Source organism: Gopherus flavomarginatus, chromosome 4 (genome assembly GCF_025201925.1).
Source record: "Gopherus flavomarginatus isolate rGopFla2 chromosome 4, rGopFla2.mat.asm, whole genome shotgun sequence".
NCBI classification, from domain to species: Eukaryota; Metazoa; Chordata; order Testudines; family Testudinidae; genus Gopherus; species Gopherus flavomarginatus.
The window spans coordinates 129,300,918-129,323,822 of record NC_066620.1 but is presented as its reverse complement, the minus strand read 5'-3'; the positions used below and the strand labels follow the sequence as shown (position 1 = coordinate 129,323,822).

Sequence of the window (22,905 nt, the reverse complement as noted above, 5' to 3'; positions counted from 1 at the left end):
GACTTTCTTGCAGGTGAACGTACTTTTTGTGAGAATTAGATATTTAGTTACCATTTATTCAAGTATCTATCTGTCCCCTGACTATTTTTCTGGGTACATAATTAATGTTTTAACCTTTCCATAACAAAAAATCCCCATAATTTTTTTAGCTATTTCATTTGGTTGGACTATTTTTCTATTTCCAATGAGAGGCTAGCAGCTACTAGCAGATAAGAGATTAATTCTTCACTTTTGTGTGAGCATTTCCACTAAGAAGCCCCAGGAGGATTACCAAAGGATCATTTGGTAATAAATATCCAACAATTTGTGACACTTGTTTCCAAACTGCATCCCAGTACTCTCTAATGTCTGGACACATCCACCATATATGCACATAATCTCCTTTTTCATCACAACTTCTCTAGCATTTATCCCCATTCAATCCATTTGTTTTTTAACCTGACTGGTGTGAAGTACCGCTCAAGCAGTATTTTAAAGAAATTTTCTGTTCATGTGCTAGAGACTTAGGTTGCTGGACCTCTTTTCCAGATCAAACCCCAATCCTCTGAAGTAATTTATCTATCCAGATCCTTTTTTCCAATGTCATATATGGACATTTTTGGTTGGGAAAGTTGCCTGCAAAGATTTATATAACTAAGTTTTGTTTGTTTGTTCCCTAATTGACCAGATGTCATTGCTTCTATCAAAGTTAACTTTCTGGATAAAACAGCTTCTCTAGAAAGTTGAAAAACATAATGCGTAACTTGAAAGGACTTGTACTAAAGGAGAGTGGGCCAGATACAGGGGCGGCTCCAGGCACCAGCACGCCAAGCGCTTGCCTGGGGCGGCAAGCCATGGGGGGCACTCTGCCGGTCCCTGCGAAGGAGGCAGGCAGGCTGCCTTCGGCGGCATGCCTGCAGAGGGTCCGCTGGTCCCACGGCTTCGGCGGACCTCCCACAGGCTGCCACCGAATCCGTGGGACCCAGGACCTTCCACCGGCAAGCCACCGAAGGCAGTCTGCCTGCCGTGCTTGGGACGGCAAAATACCTAGAGCTGCCCCGGCCAGATAAAATTAGTTTTTATCTCCAAATAAGTTGGAAAAGTTTCTTTACTAAAGTTGGCCCACCATTAGTATTCCATGGCCCTCTTATTCTTTAAAACTCTCTGGTTAGTGATAGGACCTAAAATCTTGATAATTTGCAATGGCAAGGGAAAAGGGCTTATCTCTAATTCTGTTCCAAACCCACAGGGTAGCCTTTGCTAAAGGATGTATATAAATTTTTGGAGGCTGTCAATTGATTTATTTATTTATTTATTTATTAATAATCCACGGTAGCTAGCAATATTTACACTCCTGGGTTTTCTTAATTCCAGAATGTGAGGCTCCTAACGTGTTGTTATGCATTCTTTCCTGTGATAACAATATTGATTACACTGGCTGCACTGGCAATGCAGAAGTGTTTGCGAATGGAGGCTGTTCTCAGGTAGTTATTGTACTCCCAGAGGAGAGTGTGTTGTGATTAGATGGTGTTATGCTCTCATTTCTATGTATGACTCTCTTTGTGACTGCAAAGAAATAGAAACATCACTAATTCCAATTCCATTCTTATCTGCCAGTAGGAACAACTACCTGAGTATAATTTATATTCAAAACCATTTCTCCACGGCAGTGAAAGGAAGAACATAGAACAACATCTTGCACTCCATGGAAAGAACCACAGAATGACACATTTTCAGTCTGTCGGCCACTGCAATTAAAACACTCAGGGCCCACAGTGGATGATAGTTCATAAAACAAAGGATCCGTATAGAATAGAGCAGGAATCGGCAACTTTTGGCACACAGCCCATCAGGGAAATCTGCTGGCGGGCCAGGACAGTTTGTTTACCTGCATCTCCCACGGGCCGCAGTTCGCCATTCCAGGCCAATAGGGGCTGCGGAAAGCGGCGTGGGCCAAGGGATGTGCTGGAGGAAAGCGCCCCTCCCAACAAAAAACCAATGAAAGTGGCTGGTATGTTCCCCAAAATTGACTGGGAGTGGCCAGGAAAAACAAGAGGTTCCTTGCTCACATCCTGCAGATCATTGGGGTTCCACAGAATGCCAAGGCCAATAACACATAAGCTCTGTGCCTCATCATTGACTTCTATGCATCATGAATGCATAGGAACCACATTCCCCAGGCTACCTGCACTACTATCTTTCCTAGAACAATCAATGAAGAAGAGGAGTGGTTCCATAATACGGAGGGAACCCACGGAAAAATTAATGCATCTCAGGTTGTATTATTTTTTGTGCATTGTCTGAACGGCTTGAGGCTGGGAGTGGGGAACAATACATATTCCTTCCAATTTCATCCTTGGTCTTCCTGCTGCTGCAACTGGCCTTCCTCACCCCAGTACTACTATAACATTTCCCTGACCCCCAAAAAGGACTCTTTGAAGGATCTCGGGAGAGGAGATGGTGCCACAGTGGTAGCTGAATGCCCACAAGTAGAGGGTGTATGAAAGGAGAGAAGGTTAGCAATCCCCTTGGTAAGGATGGAAGAGGTCTTAGTGACCTTTACAACACGCATATGGTTAAGGCATTGCCACTTACTTCGTGACATCTAACCAAGTAGAGGGTGATCTGCATGCAGAGGGCTCCATCCGTTTCTACTTCATCCTTTTCCAAATAAAACTCCCATCGAGGATGGATGGTTTAGTAGTTGATAGGGCACTGAACTTTAACTCAGGAGAAAAGGGGTCAATTCCAGTGTGATCTTAGGCAAATCATTTATTCCAGCCTGGGCCTCTCCTCCTCTGTAAAATGGGGATAATATTTCCTACTTCACAGGGGATTTATGAGGCTAAATACATTAGTGATATAGAGGTAGTATGGTGGCAAAGGCCATAAAACTACCTAGACAGAGTAAAAACAGACTCAGGACTTTTTCCATCCATTTTTTTTCAATCAAATATAACATCTCTGCTTAAACTGTTCAAATCACCACAGTCTGTCATGTTGTAGAATTGCTATGTAGAAGTTGAGCTCTGATTAAAGAGCTTTTTATGAACTGTTCTGAGTGCAGTGTGTCCTGGCTACATTAACCTCCCCCTCGCTAATTTTCCCAGTATTGGTACCACTGCTGCAGAGAGAAAGGATGCTTTTAAGTTTAAGGCGCTTGACTAGGAGGACTCAGGAGATCTAGGTTCAGTTCCTATCTCTCCCAGAGAGACCTTGGGTAAGTTACTTTGTCTCTTTGTGCTTCAGCTCCCCATTTTTAAAGTGAAAGTAACAATGCTTCCTTTGTCCATCTCACCTATTTACACTGTAAGCTCTTCACAATGGGACTGTCTCTCACTATATGTTGGCTGGGGACTGTGTCACCATAATGCTACTAATAAATACAAAAAGTAATATTTGTAACCCAGTAAGAAGATAAGCAGCATTTAACTGGCTCACCAACATAATGAGAGTGGAAGTTTAGATGGGACCTTAGGTCCTCTATCAGGGTTTTATGGCATAGTTACAACACAGTTCTCAAAAGAGCACCTCCCTGATTATACAGGCCAGGTATACTTTGCTAACTACTACTCTCACAATTAATCAGAACTCAAAGCATTCCATCACTTGAGATACTAGCACTGTGAAGGACATTTGAAAAAGATAACAATACAAACCTACCTAACAACCCTAATAGACCTGATAAAAGCACAGGGCTGTGGTCCAGACCTCATTGATGAGTTTTGCCATTGGCTTCATTGTCAGCAGGGGCAGGACCTAGATCTATTAGGGGTTGATTTTCCATTTCTAATGCACCCACATACCAGTGGCAGCTTTGTAATGCAAGGAATGCAAGTTTTGGCTTTAATCTTACACATGTGCTCCTTCAATTGTTTATGATCTAGTAAATACCAAACTGTTTCTTCATGTATGTAAATGAAAGGAATAATCTAACAAATATTTAGTGATTGTTACCAAGAATGCATCTAAGAAACCTCATCTGCAGTAAAGATATGTAAATACACATGTTGAGTCATACAGATTTAGAGGCAGACCTTGTTTATTTGCCCTTATCACTTTTAGCTGCAGAAAGTTTCTATTACTTGGAAAATTATTTATGTAAGATAAATGGGTTAGTGGGTCAGCGCATAACAGATATACATGGGTATAGACATAGCCATACAAAATCCCTACTTTTGGATGTGCAAAGAAAATTCTTTTAAGGGAAAAGCTGGAAGTGCTTGAATGGCGTTCTGTATCTCCAAGTTAACCTATAATCCATTAATTAAAAATTACATTAATTAAGAAATACAGCCCCAGGCAATGCTTCTAAATGATATATTGCTGTTAGCTTGCTTGAAGAACACAGTAAATGTTCAAATGGAATTGTCACTGTATGACAAGTATATAGCATTTTTATAGCTCTCCTAAAGGTGAATGTTATGTAATAAATAAAATTAAAGGGAGAAATGTTTATATGGAGAGATTTCTAAACTAAGAAAATTATAATAAAACCAAAGAAGTTCCTCTCACTGGTATGTGATATTATCAAACATGGGTGGTCTATCTGTTGTCTCCCCCACTCTCTGCACTCACCCGTGCTGCTTTGTATTATCTACCACCAGGGCACCAGCATACTGCATCTGGCGAACAGAAATTAATGTCAATCAGCACCATATCTAGAGTACATCTTCCCTATGTCATGAGCTGAGGACAGTTTCATTAGTCTCAGTGTGAATTTTGGGATACATAGACTTGCAGGAATTACAGATCTTCACTCAACATTGTCTAGGCAAACTTTGAAAATTAGTTATATAGGGTAGACTCTGGCAAGCATCATTCTATGGGGAACCCTTCCAATGAGAACAGTTCACTGTGTATTATGCACTTGTGCAAATGACCAGAGAATCCATCTCCTACTCCAAATTGTGCTCCAGAATTTGATAGTGTCTTTTTGTTTTGTGTGTCTTGCCCTTGTGTTTGTGAAGACATCCTTCCAACTTAAGCTATGTCTACACTACAGCCTACATCAGCATAACCTATGTTGCTCAGAGGAGTGAATAAACCACCCCCTTTAGTGACATAAGTTACACAGACATGAACGCTTCTGCAGGTCATGGAGGTGGTTTTATTATGCTGACGAGAGAGCTCTTCATCAGACACGCTGCAGCAGTGAAGCTGCATTGGTACAGCTGCACCACAGCAGCACTGTACATGTAGACATGGCCTAAACCAAGAATAATTAATGCAGTGTTGTCTTCCTGAGTCTGGAGACAACCTGAAACAATAGCTCAAAAAGAAGTGCAAACATTCCTCTTCTTCTCATTCATTTGTAGATTCTGAAGACTAATTAAGGCAATTTATATCTCTTAAAAGAAACATGATGATCCCACAGTCCCAAAAGAACTCTAATGCTGGTTTCCAAAACCCTCAGGCTCCCAGCCAATTCCGATAATTAAATTGTGTATTTACAATACAAAATAATACAATACAAAAATCTGCATCCCTGGGAAAAGTGAAAATTTAGAGCAGAGTAAAATAAACTGCATTTACTATCAGCATAAACAATGCAAGGAGAACTTTTCTTACTGAATTCTTCATTTTCATATTTAATTCCATACAAATGTGCATTTTTTAATTGCCCTGAGGCTGAATTTCCAGCCGACTGTGCATCAGAGTATCACAGAAACTGTGGGGTTTGCAGCAGAATTTAGTTCCAGCATGTTGCCATATGTGTAAAGCCCTGGGAGGGATCTTAAAAACCATGGCTCTACCTGCTCTGTCTGGACATTGAAAATTCTACAGCACCTTTGGCAAGAGTTGTGATTTTCCTCAATGGCTTTGGCCAAAATTTTTCTTGCCATAATTAGTGTGCATATGCTGTAGGCTGGATGGTTGCAGCTTTCCATGCTACGGGCAGCTGCATCTCAGTGCTTTTGCATATAGAAGATGTACAGTGCTTGAGAATGCCAGGAACCGGAGTATATAAAAGTAAGGTATTATTTATATGTTACTTGAAATTCATTTAAAAATTTTGTTTTGTTTAAATGTTGTTGTGTTTTTTCAACGTGTTTGTAATTTTAGATTTCAAAATATTTAAATGAGTCTGATCAAATGTTGGTCTGTTTCTGGGATTTTGTCATGGTAAGTACATTAAAGCTTTAAATGGAAATGTTTCTGAAACCAAAAAAATGTTACTGTAGGAGTGTAGCCATCTGCAAAATAATCTAAAAATCATGAAAAAGAAGAAAATGTACATGAAGTATATTGGACTAAGAAAGAAATAGGGATTTTTGCCTGTGTCATGACAACCAACTGTTTCAAGTTTCTCTCAAGGTTTTATGCATGCCAGCCAAATGATTTGGATACACTCCAAGCAAAGGCAATGAAGATTCAAGAAGGGGAGTACTGTCAAAGGAGCAAAAAGCAGACACATTGCCGTTGCTTTCAATAGTATTACTATTACCATAGTATTTTGCAGCCCTTGTTATGGGTCAGGACCCCATTGTGCTAGGTGCTGTACAAAAGGAACAAAAATACAGTCTCTGCCTCAAAGAGCTTACAAGAGACGACGGTGGTATCAAAGAACCAATAAACTAACTGTTAATGTTTCATGGCATCGCAGCAAAGGAGAGTTTGAAGGTGGATAAGGAGGTGGCTTTGCAAGTGCTTAGTGGAAGTTCCTCCTAAGTGTAAGAAGCAGCATGGGAGAAAGCACAAAGATGCTTGTTTGAAATCTTAACAAGTGAGCAATGGAGCCTGCACATTATTGGCTGACTGAAAGAGGGACCAGTATTCCACCATTTGTTTAACCTCAGCCTATTGCTGAATGCCCAAAAGATGGAAAGAGACTGGCTTAAACAAGCATGTGAATGTGGAAATAAGCAGCTTGTAGGCTAGACAAACAGCAAATATGAAAAAGGATATTTATATGGGTTAAAAAAAATATAGATGATACAGATAATGAAAACAGATCTAAACCAAATGTGTAATAGCCAACAGCTATCCAGTACATTCATAGGCCAGGAAGGCTTAAGCTTTACTAAATCATTGGGGTACTAGTGAGGCTAATAAGGTGCCTTGGTACATCCTTTGGTAGCATACCAAATGTTTTATATGTCATCTGGTGAAAAGAAAACTGACTGTAGGGGAAATTGCCATCTGTCTTTGTCAATAAAATGCCACATTAGTTGCTTGAGCAGTAAGACTTGAGCAAGCCATTTACAGCACAGTAGAAAGAAAGTGGGAGATCGCATCTAAAGTGTGAGAAAATACAATTTAAAAGGAATAAACAGAAATTACCATGACATATTCTATTCTACACAGATTTTTATACAGAGGGGATAAAAATATTTAAGGCAGGTGTCCACATTAAACTTATGATTTTCATAGCTTCCTAGGGACTCCTTTCAACAAGATTATCTCAGGTATTGTTTTCTCACAGTTAAATGCCATTACTACTGTACACAAAAAAGGACAGTGAAGATTTTTCCTTCCCAAATACACCTTTAATACATCATCCTTTTTTTCCCCACAACAATCATCATAATGAATCTAGTCTACTAATGATTAGAAACTCTTTTCTTTCCTCTTTCCCTCCTTAATATAGACGCAGACACTGATTTAGTACTAGTATAAATCTCAGTGGTTCAGACACAATCCTGTTACTCTGTTAACCAACAGAATTACTCTCCATCTATAATTGTAGCGTTGAGGTATATCTACAATGCAAATAAAAAACTGGGGCTGGCCCATACCAGCTGACTGGGGCTCGCAGGGATCAGAGTAAGAGTCTGTTTAATTGAGGTGTAGACATGCAGGCTCAGGCTCTAGAAGGTCCCAGATCTCAGGCTGCAGCCCGAGTCTGAACATCTACAGAGCAATTGAACAGCCCCATGAGCCCAAGGGCTAGCTGCAGGTTTTTAATTGCAGTGTAGACATACCCTTAGAGACCAAATTCTAGGGCTGGATCTGAAACATACTGAAGTCAATGAAAAGGTTTCAGTTTATTTCAGTGGGCTCTGGGTCAGGCCCCAGACCTCAATATTTTGGAATTGTGTAATTTGTGATAATTTATTTAAAGGATAAAGACTTCTTTAATTATAAGGAGTGGATGTGCATGCAGAAGAAAAATCTAGGATATATGTTTTAATAGTAATAAAACCCATTTATTTAATTGCTTGGCTAACATAACTAATTTATTATTAGAGAGATAAGGTGGGTAAGGTAATACCTTTTTAAGGACCAGCTACTATAGATGAGAGAAACAAGTTTTCAAGCTTACACAGAGTTCTTCTTCAGGTCTGAGAAATGTACTTAACCCTGGTCTACACTATGAGTTTAGGTTGAATTTAGCAGTGTTACATCGATTTAACCCTGCACCTGTCCACATGACAAAGCCGTTTTTTTCGACTTAAAGGGCTCTTAAAGTTGATTTCTGTACTCCTCTCCAATGAAGGGATTAGAGCTGAAATCAACAACGCCTGGTCGAATTTGGTGTAGTGTGGATGCAATTCAACGGTATTGGCCTCCAGGAACTATCTCAGAGTGCTCCATTGTGACCAATCTGGACAGTACTTTGAACTCAGATGCACTATCCAGGTACACAGGAAAAGCCCGAGGAACTTTTGGATTTCATTTCCTGTTTGGCCAGCATTGCGAACTCAGCAGCACTCAGCAGCACAGCTGACCATGCAGTCCCCCCAGAATGTTTCTACATTCTCCCTATCATCTCCGTCCCTGAGGTTATCGCAGATTAGAAGGTGAAAAAAACACACTTGTGATGACATGTTTTCCGAGCTCATGCAGTCCTCCCGCACTGATAGGGCACAGCTGAATGCATGGAGGCAAACAGTGACAGAGGCCAGGAAAGAATTGCTGTGTTTGCTTAACGGCAAAAGTATCATGCCTCGCTAGCGATCCTGCTCGAGCCAGGTCGCTGTGTCAGCCTTGGGCGGGGGCATGACTGCTTTGTGAGCAGGAAGGCCATAGATATAGACATTGCATTAGGTAGCTTCTGTAGCTAGAGAAAACATTCCTGTGCATTCAGCAAAGTCTGTGGCAAAAAAAGAGAAGCCCCGTAGTGTAGTGGTTATCACATTCACCTAACACACAAAAGGCCTGTAGTGTAGTGGTGACCATGATCACATAACACATGAAACATCCCTGATTTAAAACGGGGTGGAAACAGGTCACTGTTCCTTTTTCTGACTCCCCTCCTGCATTTTTAGTCTTAGAACAGACCACACTGTGAAATTTTACTTTGAATTATAGCAATTATGAGTTAAATAATATGGAAGCGCTCTCTAAGTTATAGTCCCGGGTTCCTTACCCTTTCAGCTTCTCAGATAAATTAACATTTTTTTTAGGGGTGGGGGAAATTTTTCATGAAGCTTTTTATAGGGACTAAATGCTATCTAGGACTCTGAAATAATCTTAACGTGGACCATAGAGTGCAATCCTTCGTTCTGGATTTGTCATTCCACAAGTTGAACTGCTCCTTACTACTGTCCAGGCTTCATGAGCCATGGGAGCAAGGGGCAGGCTAGGGTAGGCGCAACCGTGCGGTGCTGCCGGCTAGGCAAGCAGCCTGAGGCAGAAGCCTCCAGCTCACATGATATTCCAGGCAGAACTGAATCTCCATGAGACAAAACTTAAAGAAGAGAATGACCTGGAGTCACTAGCTGAGCGGGGCTGAGCGAGACCCCGGCTGGCAGGAGCCGGCGGACAGAACCCCAGACCGGCAGCGGGCTGAGCCACTCACCCTGCTGCTGCTCTGGGGCTCCGTCTGCCGACCTGCTCAGCCCACTGCCTGCTTGGGGTTCCTATCATCCAGGCAGGCAGTGGGCTGAGTGGGTCCTGTGGACGGGACCCCTGAAAAAAGGTGCGAAACAATTGTGTGCGGTTGCTTTCATGGGGTGGGGGGGGGGGTGAAGACATGTACCCAGAACCACCCGCAACAAAGTTTTTGCCCCATCAGGCATTGGGAGATCAACCCAGAATTCCAATGGATGGTGGAGACTGCGGGTACTGTGGGATAGCTATCCACAGTGCAATGCTCCAAAAGTGGATGCTAGCTTTGGTACTGTGGACACACTCCGCCGAGTTAATGGTCTTAAGTGCGGACATGCACAATCGACTCTATAAAATCGATTTCTAAAAAATTGACTTCTATAAATTCGACCTAATTTCATACTGTAGACATACCCTTAGGCCTGGTCTACACTAGAAAGTTAGGTCAACCAGGCTACATTGCTAGGTGTCCAGTTTTCAACCAGAACGCCTGGTTGAAAAGGGACCCTGGTGGCTCCGGTCAGCACCACTGACTAGGTCACTAAAAGTCCATTTGGCTGCAGTGTCCGGCATGTCCCTCTGACTTCTAGGCACAGAGACAGCCAGGGAGCCAATGGGAGCTGCAGGGCTGCTTCCCGGGGCCGCCCGGAGCCCATACCTGAACACTCCTTCTGCACCTCAATCCCCAGCCCTAGCCTTGAGCCCACTCCTGCACTCTGAACCCCTCAACCCCATCCCAGAGCCTCCTCCTGCACCCCAAACTCCTCATCCTCGGCCCCACCCCAGAGCCCTCACCCCCAGCCAAAGCCCTCACACCCTCCACACCCCAACCCCGTGCCCCAGCCCTAAGCCCCTCCCACACTTTGAAAATCTTGGCCCCACTCCCCAGCCTGGAGTCCCTTCCTGTACCCCAAACTCTGAAAATCCCTGCCCCCCCCCAGAGACTGCACCGCCCACCAGAGCCCTCACCCCCTCCCAAACCCTTGCTCAGGGGTGTAAAAAATCCACATCCCCGGGCAACATAGTAAAGCGAACTTAACCCCCGGTTGTAGACAGTGCTGGGTCAATGGAAGAATTTTTCCGTCATCTCTCAGAAGGTGGATGACCTGCGCTAACAAGAGAGCCCATCCCATCGGCGTAGCTAGTGTCTACAGTGAAGCAGTAGGGCAGCGCAGCTGCTGTGCTGTTGTAGCGGTTCGAGTGTAGAGAAGCCGTCAGAGCGCTGCAGCTAAATACAAGTGGAACAGATTGTTTAGCATAAGTAGTTAACATATTTCAAGTGACTATTCAAGCCTGTTAACTCCTCTCCAGTCAGAAGGGGGAAAGGAGAAAGGAAAAAAATGTATTATTATTTACAGTTACACCTAGAACAGTGTTTCCCAAATTTGGGTCACCGCTTGTGTAGAGAGAGCCCCTGGCAGGCTGGGCCAGTTTGTTTACCTGCCCCGACCACAGGTCCGGCCGATCGCGGCTCCCACAATGGGAGCTGCTGGAAGCGGTGCAGGCCGAGGGACGTACTGGCTGCCACTTCCAGCAGCCCCCATTGGCAGGAGCGCTGCCAGCTTTTTTGGTGTCCTAGGCGGCGAAAGGTCTCGCCCCCAAAATGGCATCCCTGACAGAGACGGCAGAAGGTCCCGCCCCCGAAATACCAACAATGACTGGGGTGGCCTCCGCCCCCCAAATGTTAGCGCCCTAGGCAACCGCCTAGGTCACCTAATGGGTTGCACCAGCCCTGCCCATTGGCCTGGAGCAGTGATCGGCCGGACCTGTGGACGGGGCAGGTAAACAAACCAGCCCGGCCCACCTGGGGCTTTCCCTACACAAGTGGCATCCCAAGTTTGGGAAACACTGACCTAGAGGCACCACCAACGATCACAGCCCCCTTATGCTAGACACTCCACAAGCAAATGGTAAGAGACAGTCCTTGCTCCACAGAATTCAAATGGCTGACAAAAGCAGTATTACCTCCATCTGACAGATAAGGAATTGAGGTACAGAGACATTAAGGAACTTGTCCAAGGTTACACAAGTAATCTACATCAAAGCCAGGAAGTGACCCCAGATCTCTTGAGTGCCAGTTCAGTGCCTTAACCACTGGCTCCTTCAGCCTCTCTAATAATTTTAAAATGTCTTCACTTCATCGCACACAAAAATAAATCCTCAATCAACTCTTAATTTACTAATCCCAGAGCATTAAAGCATCTACATCTCTGTCACACATTTCTGATGCAAAGAATTCTATTTGCTCCCCCGCCCTCCATTGCAGCCACAACACCCACTAATAATAATTTAAGTTATTTGTGAATATGAGGGAGAACATTTGAGCCTGGGCCTGCAAAAGCCATACTCACATGGCAACTGGACTTCTTACATACACAAGGATTACTCACCTAAGAGTTTCTAGGATCAGATGCTACATAGATAATGACAAAAAATAAATCTTGAAACCAGGATATGCAAGTGCTGAACAGTAGCCTGAAAATATAATACAATACAATAAAAACATTAAGATTTGAAAAGAAGCAAACAAATAGAGGAGAGAACAATTATAAGAGCCAGGTTCATTGGTATTCTTCAGTTGTTTCACATTGCTCCAACAATACAAAGGAGAGGTAAATCTGAATTACTTACAGGGGCGGCTCCAGGCCCCAACATGCCAAGTGCGTGCTTGGGGCAGCAAACCGCAGGGGGCGCTGTGCCAGCTCCGCGAGGGCAGCAGATAGGCTGCCTCCGGCGGTTTGCCTGCGGAGGGTCCGCTGGTCCCACGGCCATGCCTGTGGGAGGTCCACTGAAGCCTCGGGACCAGCGGACCCTCCGCAAGCAAACCACTGGAGGCAGCCTGCCTGCCGTGTTTGGGGTGGCAAAATCCCTATAGCCGCCTCTGATTACTTAGCATGAATTATGATGAGCCAAGGGCTGGTCTGCAAAACAAACAAAAAACTAACAAAACAACAAAAAGCTTGGAACTAAATGGCCACTTCCATATTAATTCTTTTTTTTTTTTTTTATATTTCAGTGCAAGTTCGTGTGTGGACACTCTTTTTTTCAGATTAAGAGTCTCCTATTCAATTTAGCTGAACTCAGTGTTTTACTGACTTCAGCTAAGTAAAAAAAATAACTATAAGCTTTGAAATATATTTTAAAGGTATAGATTATATTATATTGAGATATAGTTACAGATGTATTTCTCTACCCCAGCGGTAAGCTAATCTGATGTAAACCAAATTGAAACCAATGTAAGAATGTCTACATAGGGTTTCACACTGGTTTAACAAATTGCCGTCCCTGAGGCTTTGGCTACACTCACACTTTACAGCGCTGCAACTGGGGTGTGAAAAAACACCCCCCTGAGCACTGCAAGATACAGCACTGTAAAGCATCAGTGTAATCAGGGCAGCAGCACTGGGAGCGCGGCTCCCAGCACTGCACGCTACACCCGTAAGGGATGTGGTTTACATGCAGCGCTGGGAGAGCTCTCTCCCAGCGCTGCCGCTCTGACTACACTCACACTTCAAAGCGTTGCCACGGCAGCGCTCCCGCAGCGCTGCCGGGGCAGCGCTTTGAAATTCCAAATGTAGCCATACCCTGAGTGACATAGTTATACCAACCTAACTCCCAATATAGACAGCACTATGTCAACGGGAGGGCTTCAGTTCTCTTGGGAAGTGGATTAACTATGCCAGTTGGAGAAGCTCTCCCACACTGGCATAGTACTGTCTTAATTGAAGTGCTGCATCTACACCTCTGCAGCGTTTTCAGTGTAGACCTGTCCTAAATCAGCTTAAAATTACATCTCTAGTTAAATCACTGCAACTCTGAATAAAGACAAGGCCATATAAGTGTTTTCCTTATGAGTAAAATAGATAAAGTAAAAAGAATAAGGAGTACTTGTGGCACCTTAGAGACTAATAAATGTATTTGGGCATAAGCTTTCGTGGACTAAAAATGCATCTGATGAAGTGGGTTTTGGCCCACAAAAGCTTATGCCCAAATAAATTTGTTAGTCTCTAAGGTGCCACAAATACTCTTCGTTCTTTTTGCTGATACAGACTAACACGGCTACCACTCTGAAACCTGTAGATAAGGTAAAACTCTCTTAGGGCAGGAACCTTGTCTTTGCTTAGTGCAATGGCTCCCCAGTCCTGACTTTTACTGCTAAAATATAAATAACACAGTTAAAACTTCACTGCTTGAGCCATATACAGTAACTGGCCTATGAAAAAGTATTTTACTAATATATATTTGTGCATGTTTATGCTTTCAGTCTGAGCAGTTGTTTGTTTTGGGGGTTGGGTTTTCTTGGGAAGGGGATTTTATTTTGGTTTGTTAACATATTGCAAAACAAAAAAACTATCTTGAGTTACTGGAGAAGTTTGTGTTGGTTGGTCTAGAAAGACAAGACACTCTACAATGCCTACAAAAAAAATCTGAATCTTGTTTTGTTCCCATTTTTCTAGCATACTGGACATACATATAGTTTAGATCAGATTTAGCAAACATTGTTGGATTTATTTACTTAATAAAAGTTTGGCAAATATTAGTAAAAGGCTTGGCCCAGGCTTCAACAGCTGCAATAGAGATTGCACTGTATGAAGCTCAAAGAAAGCTTGAAGAAACAAACAACTGATAGATCATTAAGAAATCACAATGCTGAGAGTTGGGACATCATGAAATGTGCATCTCTTGAAACCAGGAGCAAAATTTTGAAACCATTTTATAAATCTTCATTTAGTTTTAGAATTTGAGGCCATGGCTACACTGGCACTTTACAGCGCTGCAACTTTCGCGCTCAGGGGTCACCGTGAAAAAACATCCCCCTGAGCGCTGCAAGATACAGCGCTGTAAAGCCTCAGTGTAATCAGTGCTGCAGCGCTGGGAGCGCGGCTCCCAGCGCTGCAAGCTACACCCATAAGGGATGTGGTTTACGTGCAGCACTGGAAGAGCTCTCTCCCAGCGCTGGCGCTCCGACCACACTCACACTACGAAATTTCAAGTGTAGCCATACCCTGAGACTTGTATTATCCAGATTATAGTCCTGTTTCTCAGTATCAGAAAGTATGTATGGTTTAAAACATGACTGAAATTACTTTAGCCTGTCAGACTGAATGTTTCCTGGGAAGGCAAGATGTTTTCGTTCTTATGCATATGCTACATTGATACTGTGTAACAATAGAGGATAATAGAAGAAATGGCTTCAGGGGAGGCTGAAGCATAGAGAACATTTTCTCTCAGTGTAAACTTTGATTATCTTTTTGTTTGTTTGTTGCTTTCTTTACATACAGCAAAGTTCTCTGTGCATCTCAAAACACAAGCAGACTTTTCAGTATGTTCTCTGAGTTTAGATAACTATTGGAAGGGGATTCTGGGAAATTACATTCAACTGAGCACACTAAGCAGCCCACATTGGTTCACAGTTTCTGTAATGCTTTTCCCCTATTTTCACCTTCCATAGTTTTCTTGAATTTGTGTTTTCTAAGGGCTTGTCTAGGCTAGAACAAAAGGTGTCTTTGAAAAAGGTGTTAGTGAACTCTTTTAATTAACATATTTTAAAACCCTAATGTTGACAGGGTAAGTTGTATTTTAACATATTCATCTCAATCAGATAATGTGTTAAAATACAACTTGCTCTGTCTACATGTGACAAGTTGAAACATAAAAAAAAAGTTAAGAAGTTTAACATCTTAATTAAATTATGTTCAGTAATATATTTTTTAAAAATATATCTTTTATCCTGATCTAACGCCAAAAGTCACTGCCATTTATGTGGTCTGCTGGAATTTTGAGAGCTAATTCTGGCTTTTTGCTTGTTGTGTGGGTTTGCACAAATTATTTATCCTTTCTCTCAGCTTCTTCATATGTCAAATGGAAATGAATATATTATATCCACTAACCACCCCAAGCACCTCAAGAAATCTGTTACCTACAGCCAGGCACTCAACTACCACAGAAATATGCTCTGAGGAGAAAGTCCAGGATACACCCTTTAACACACTTTAAAACGCCTTTAGCAAACAAGGATACTCTACCAGAGAAATAGATTGTATCATGGTACAGGCCTCCCAAATATTCCAAGAGAACCTGCTTCAATAACGAAAAAACAATAACTCTCCAACCACACAGCCCTTGTTGTCACCTATCACCTCCTACTGGAGCTCATATGGGGTATTATTAAACAATCACAACCCATACTCCATGAAGACTACGTCCTGAAAGAAATCTTTCCTGAACTCCCTCTTCTGGCCTTCAAACAGCCCCCACAACCTCACCAAACTTATCATCAGAAGCAAGCTCCCCACAGATCACGACACACCAACTCAAAGTGGCACCAGACCCTGCTGTAACAACAAATGCAAAACCTACAGACATATCTCCACTGCTACAACAATCAACACCTCCACAACACATCTTTCAAGATCTATGGTTACTACATGTCTATCACTACATGATCTACCTCACCAGTGAACTAAATGTCCCAACATGTGGGTGAAAAAAGACAATCACTATTCTCTCAAATGAATGCACACACAAAAAATATCACCTGTTGGTGAACATTTTTCACAAAACTATAACTCTGTATCTGACTTCTCAGCCCTCATTCTTAAAGGAATGTGTACCTTCAAAAGACGAGCCTTGGAGCTTAAATTAATAACTTGGCTAGACACCAGAACTCATGGACTTAATCAAGACACTGGATTTACTGTTTATTATAACAATCTGTAGCAACATGGACTAATACATTATCTGTTCCAGCTTTTATTTAGCTGTGACACTCTGGTTACCTTTCCCAGACCTGAAGAAGAGCTCTGCCTATTGTCTCTCATGAGCAGAAGTTGGTCCAATAAGAAATATTACCTCACACACTTTGTCTCTCTAATAGCCTGGAAGCAATACGGCTACAACAACACTTGCAACATGTAAATATCAAGTATTACTGAGAAGGAAGATCACTGCTGATTAGAGAATGAGACTGAAAGTCTATCGCTCAAAGTCTGGTGCACATATGATTTGTTCTGTGACCTTGGTCAAGTCATTTCACCTATCTCTGCCTCAGTTTCCATCTATGTGAAATGAAGATAATGAAAATAAATTCACAACAAGAGTGTTGTGAGACTATTTCTAAAGTGTTTTAGTAGGAGAGGCAATGTGGTGGCTCCATGGATAGAGCATTGGACTGCAAGTCAGGAGACCTAGCTCTGCCATCGCTGGCTCTGCCTCTGACTCATAGACTCATAGACTCATAGGTCAGAAGGGACCAATATGATCATCTAGTCTGACCTCCTGCACAAGGCAGGCCACAGAACCCCACCCATCCAATTTTATAACAACCCCTAACCCAGGACCGAGTTATTGAAATCCTCAAAATTGGTTTGAAGACCTCAAGCTGCAAAGAATCCACCAGCAAGCGACCCGTGCCCCACACTGCAGGGGAAGGCGAAAAACCTCCAGGGCCCCTGCCAATCCACCCTGGAGGAAAATTCCTTCCCGACCCCAAATATGGCGATCAACTAAACCGTGAGCATGTGGGCAAGACTCGCCAGCCAGCACCCTAGAAGGAATTCTCTGCAGTAACTCAGTTCCCATCCCATCCAATATCTCCCCGCAGACCATTGAACAGACCTACTGTATGGGGTCTTGGGTAAGTCACACCTTCAACTCTCTGCCTCCCCTTCCTGTCTTGTCTATTTTGTTTGTAGGTTCTGCAGCACAGGATAGTCTCTAAATAGGGGCTGGTCTACACTTAAAAGTATTACAAGTATAACTATGTTGGTTAGGGGTGTGATTTTATTTATTGCAGTTATAACAATAAAAGGTGCCATATAATGGTATAATTTATTTATGTACCCAAACCAGAATAGGCTTTATCAGTGTAACTACTGTATTACAGGTATAACTGCATCCACATTAAGGGTGGGAGCGTTTTGGTTGTTTTGTGGTGGGTTATTGTCACTTTGACTATACCAGTATACAAGCCCTATGTGTTTGTACCATGCTTAGCTCAACTGGACCCCAATCTCAATTGTGGCCTGTAGATGCTAATGTAATATTAATTTTCATATCCTTGAATGAAAGGCACTATATGCAACGTGCTATTAGAGTGTAACTGTTTAAACCCACGCTACGTAGTGTTGTCTCAACTGATCTCCCATGCTAAAGAAAGAAAAGCTAGCTCAGTATTCAGATGAGAAACTACTAAGCAACAGAAACTGAGGCTAGGCCTACTCTACAAACTTTTGCTGAATAGCCATGTCAGTTAGGCGTATGATTTGTGACTCAAATAGCTGTGCCAACAAACCCCCTAGTATAGATGCAATTATACTGGCAAAACTGGCTTTTGCTAGCAGTATAGCTTACTTCATTTGAGATGAGGCTGAAAAAAAGGATGCCAGTTCAAGCACCATTACACTGACATAAGGGTCATACACACTAGAAACGCTTTGCCAGTTTATCAGAAAAGCTTTTCTAATTTAGATTTGGCCTAGGATGTTGCAGGAAGTGATGAGGTAGTCATAGTTGAGGTGAGATGAGATTCTGTGGCCTGCAATGTGCTGGCCAAGGGATGTGCTAGCTGCCACTTCCCGCAGTCCCCATTGGCCTGGGACGGTGAACCGCGGCCAGTGAGAGCTGTGATCGGCCGAATCTGTGGACGCGGCAGGTAAACAAATCATCCTGGCCCGCCAGCAGATTTCCCTGATGGGCCGCATGCAAAAGGTTGCCAATCCCTGGACTAGATGATCACAATGGGCCCTTCTGACCTTAATGTCTATGAGAATACACTATGGTAGATGTGTATTGTTGGGAGTGCTGTCTTTTAGATGAAACATAAAACCTGTAGGTTTTCGTAAGAGTAACGGTCGTAACCTTTGTGCCTGGCAAACTCCATACTTCATTAATTACATGCTGCCTTCCCTGAATTTCTCTTTCAATTTCAATCTGATATTACAGCATCAATATTCACTTTATCTCCTAAATTGTATATTAGTGCCATTAGATAACCTAAATGAGTCCTGTGTATAGTTTGTATATTGATTAGTGAAGCAGTTTGGGATGCTTTAGGATGAAAGGGACTGTATATGAATTGAATTTATTGCAACTTTGAAGGTGATTAGTGCTGCTCATGCTGGAAGAATACAATTGTTGATCAGTAGACTGGTGTATTTTATTTATTTTTCATTTAGTCATGTAAATTGCTAATTGCCAACAGTTTAGAAGAATAAAGAATCTATCCTAAAACACATGTGTGTGTTGGGGGCAGAAGAGGCAATGTGTGATGGTGGACAGCCAGAAGACTAGCTGGAAGTGGTTTTGCTAAGGGGTTAAATTTCATTCTTCCAGCTCAGAATTTAGGTTATCTGCAGGGTTTGTTGGGAACTTGTGGGAGGGAGTGTATGTGTACTTTTGAGTTATTTAATTGGATTGTTGTACAACTGGTTGATCAGCACGTACCATCTGTACAGAAGAATTTGTATAAGTAATGCTGTCTTGTTTTACTGTAGAGCTATAAAATACTGAGATGACTGATGCCTGGAAAACATATTGGGATCACAATACATACTCCATCATGACTCCTACAATAATTCTGTAAAATACTTTCGTGACATTTCTCTAAAATTCAGATGAGCTGGCATATGGAATAAAGGTTTACCACTATGCCTGGACAAGGGAAAACATGGATTTTTACACTGATTTTGCAATTCTGGCTTATTCTTCAGGCAATATGACATCAGGTAATATACTAATCCAAACAAATAAAAATGATCTAATTAAAATCAAAACAAGAAGGGATCTATAAAAGACTAAAATTTCTTTGCAAACAGGACTAGCACCATAAGGAACCTGGCCAACTGCCCCTGCATCACATTGCTTTCACTGCAGGGATATAAGACTTAGTGGGAGACCTCCAAGGTTCTTTTTCATGACAAATTGTCTCTGCTATGTATCGGTCACTAGATATACACTCCCAACAGGTTTTACTTCCCCAGTGATGACAATGAACACTCCTGAACAGCTTTCTCTTTGTCACTGTTATTCATTTGCTGTGTTAATGCTTAGGCACCTCAGCTGGACCAGGGCCCCTTTGTGCTAGGTGCTGTACAAACACACAACAAAGAAACAGCCCCCTGCCCCACAGAGCTTACAGTCTGATACCAGAGACAACATGTGACTGCAACAAATGGATGGGGGAGACAAAAGGAAACAAAGAGAGAATTTTTTTTTAAAGTTGATGTTTAAAATTAAATATATACAAGAGGGAAGGTACAGTACATCTGGAGTCAAGCTTGAGTTATGAGGGATTACATGTATCAGTTACAAGGATCACGAGATACATACATATCACATAACCAGCATAGACCCAGATTGGGGTGCAGGAGTTTTTAAAGCTTCAGTGGAAAAGTGGGCTCTGGTACGCCAGGCATGGAATGTATTAAGAGTCCAAATCAGTATAGTGAATAAGTACATGGGTGGGGTTATACTAGTCAGCTTGATTATTGGGTCCCTTGTTCTTCCTATGCTCTGGAAAGCTCCTCTCTCACCATCAGAAGTTGATCCAATAAAAGATATTACCTCCCCCACCCTGTCTTTCTAATATCTTGAGACCAACACAGCTACAACAACACTGCAATAAACTCTCTCTTGCCTTCCTTTCCTGGCTGAGATGTAAGAGAAAAAAACTCCAACACCCCACTTCCCTGCCCCCTCCCCATTCCTTCCTCCCCTCCCCTGGCATTCAGGTCTCTTCCTCTCATTCATTTGTTTTCCGTGTTGGAAATACCTAGTGTCTGTCCCTTGCATTCCCCCTCCCCTCAGACTAGTCCAGCTGCCCTTTCACATGCTTCCTCTGGAAGCCCTGGCACGGAATCAGTCTCCTCCCCCGCTCGCTTTTCCATGCCCCGGCTCCAAGTCAGCCACACTACTGGGATCGCAATTCGAGTTAGCTGCAAAGGCATGGAAACTCCTTCCCAATCTCAGCTGTGGAATCCCGCCCCTGCAGCCACCACTCCCATCTTACCTCCTCCCCCCCGCCAGCAGCTACAGCCACAGCGCCAACTACTTCTCCTTCCCCCCGTCCACCGCCCCCTCCAGGGTAGGGGTCCATCTGCTCCGCTCTGTCTCTCGCTCCCTCCCCCCACTCGCTTTCTCACTCCTCCTCCTCGCCTCCCCCGCCCCCCCCCCCAAAACGCTCCGAATCTTCGCCGGCCGTCGCTACGGAAACCAGCCGATACCCAGTAAATGGGCACCCTGCAAAAGCAATGCAGCCGGGTAACAAAGAAGCCCCCTCCTCCATGGGGTTCTGCAGAAACATCTCAAGTCCTTTTGCTCTCTGTGCATATATTGGAGGAGACGCGTCTTGCCACATAGCTAGGATCCACAGCAATTTAACACAGCAACCACAAAAAGTGCAGATGGAGGGTATTTTTCCAGCTTTTCTGGTGAAGAAAATCAACAGCCTCCTCCAAAGTGCATTTCACAAACGTCTGGATGTTACTGGATTTGTCTAAATTACGTTTCTGTTTGGGACTTTCCCATTTACACAAAGGGGTTGGCTTCCTTCAACCATCACTGCCGATAGCCTGGCCAGCGTCTTCTCCCTTAAGGGCGATAAGATATGTTTGCTGGCACGATGCAGTTCTGCAAAAAAACTATTTACATCAGCTTTGGGGAAATATAACTTGGTGATTGACTAAGGCATCAAACCGAAGCAGTGTGTATAAAACCCAAATCGTTACAGACGCTTTTCAGCTTGGTTTCGAAAAGAAAGATAATGATTAAACCAAAGAAATCGAGGCTGGTACTAAGCGTTTTCCGCGATGCGATCCGTTTTCCTTGAAATGCAGGAGGGAAGTTGTATTTGAAATGCAGCAGAAGGGAGAATAAGAGCTTGATCTAAAAAACAAATGCCCCTTCGTGTGTTTTGCCCCCAAGAAATGTAATATTATCTTGACTGATTCTCTTCTTGCTACAAATAAAGGATTGTTCATATTAGAGTTATTGAAATGCAGCGAACATACAAAGATCATCAGATTCTGCAGCACAATGAGATCTTTGGGGTCAGAGAGGTGGGCAGTTTGGACCGGTGTCTTGAAATTCTGAACCCTGGATTATTTTAATGGTTGTAACATTCTTGTTCATAAACAAATCGGACATTTTGAGATTTGATCTTTTTTTTAAAAAGTAATTTCATCGGTTTTCTCATTACCGCTCTTTCAACAGAGGTTTAGGCAGCCTTTCCCCTATAATTTATCCATTTCAACTGAAAAAAACAAATACCAGTCCATGTAGACCTAGGCTGCCAGACATGCAAAAAGCCACTCCTCCGCACCCCCTAAAAAAAGATGCGGATCCCTTGTATGTCACGCAAATAATTGCTGCTACTCATGTACTTAGCAGCAATATTATTTCAAGCGAATTAGTATCAAATTACCTCTTATAATTTGGGGAAAGCACAAATATATCCTTGATAACGCTGCTTCATCCAGTAATTTAATGCATGAAAAATCTAAGTGGTAGCCGCCTCACAAAACAGTTTTTAAAAATATAAATCAAGGATAATCAGACAGTAGAATTTAATTAGACCCGTAGGCTAATTACAGAATATTTTATTTCAAGCTAATACTGCTAGAGGGAGGGGTTTGATTCTGCTTTTTCGGCGGCGGCCGCGGAAGCTTTTGCCATTTTCAACATCTGGCCTACAGACCTACTAATTTCAACTCGTGATCTCGTTTGGCAAAACTCGAACTCGATCTACGTGATTTAAATACCTTCCAAATTGGAGCGATAGAGCAATTGCAACCAATTAAATAAAAAACTCAAACCTCGCATAGTATCTGTTGATCTTCTACAGCAGAGGATGGAGGGGGGCGGGTGGAGTAGGGGAAAGAGGATGAAATCACAAACACATAAGTCAAACCATTGTCTCTAATTTAACACAGAAGCAAATGGGGGAGAGAGACAGAGGCACACAAACAGAGCCACCGCAAGTCAAATGAAATCCCCTTACACTGTTAGTTCACCTCAGAAAAGAAAGGGCAATAAACCCATGCATCATCATTTTAAGTGAAGAAAAAAGAGTGCATGCATTTTTCCATTACTTTATTTATTTTCGGGGCATTAATTATCAGTCAAAGGCTGATTTCAAATTATTGCAATCGCGGC

General features: G+C 42.7%; 1 non-coding gene across 1 annotated transcript; it reads left to right on the top strand.

Annotated features, from left to right (window-relative positions):
* The first annotated feature begins 2,472 nt into the window (after positions 1 to 2,472).
* Positions 2,473 to 2,594, top strand: LOC127050426 (U6atac minor spliceosomal RNA). Its single transcript, XR_007774237.1, has one exon. It is a non-coding gene; the product is annotated as a U6atac minor spliceosomal RNA (small nuclear RNA).
* The last annotated feature ends 20,311 nt before the right edge of the window (positions 2,595 to 22,905 follow it).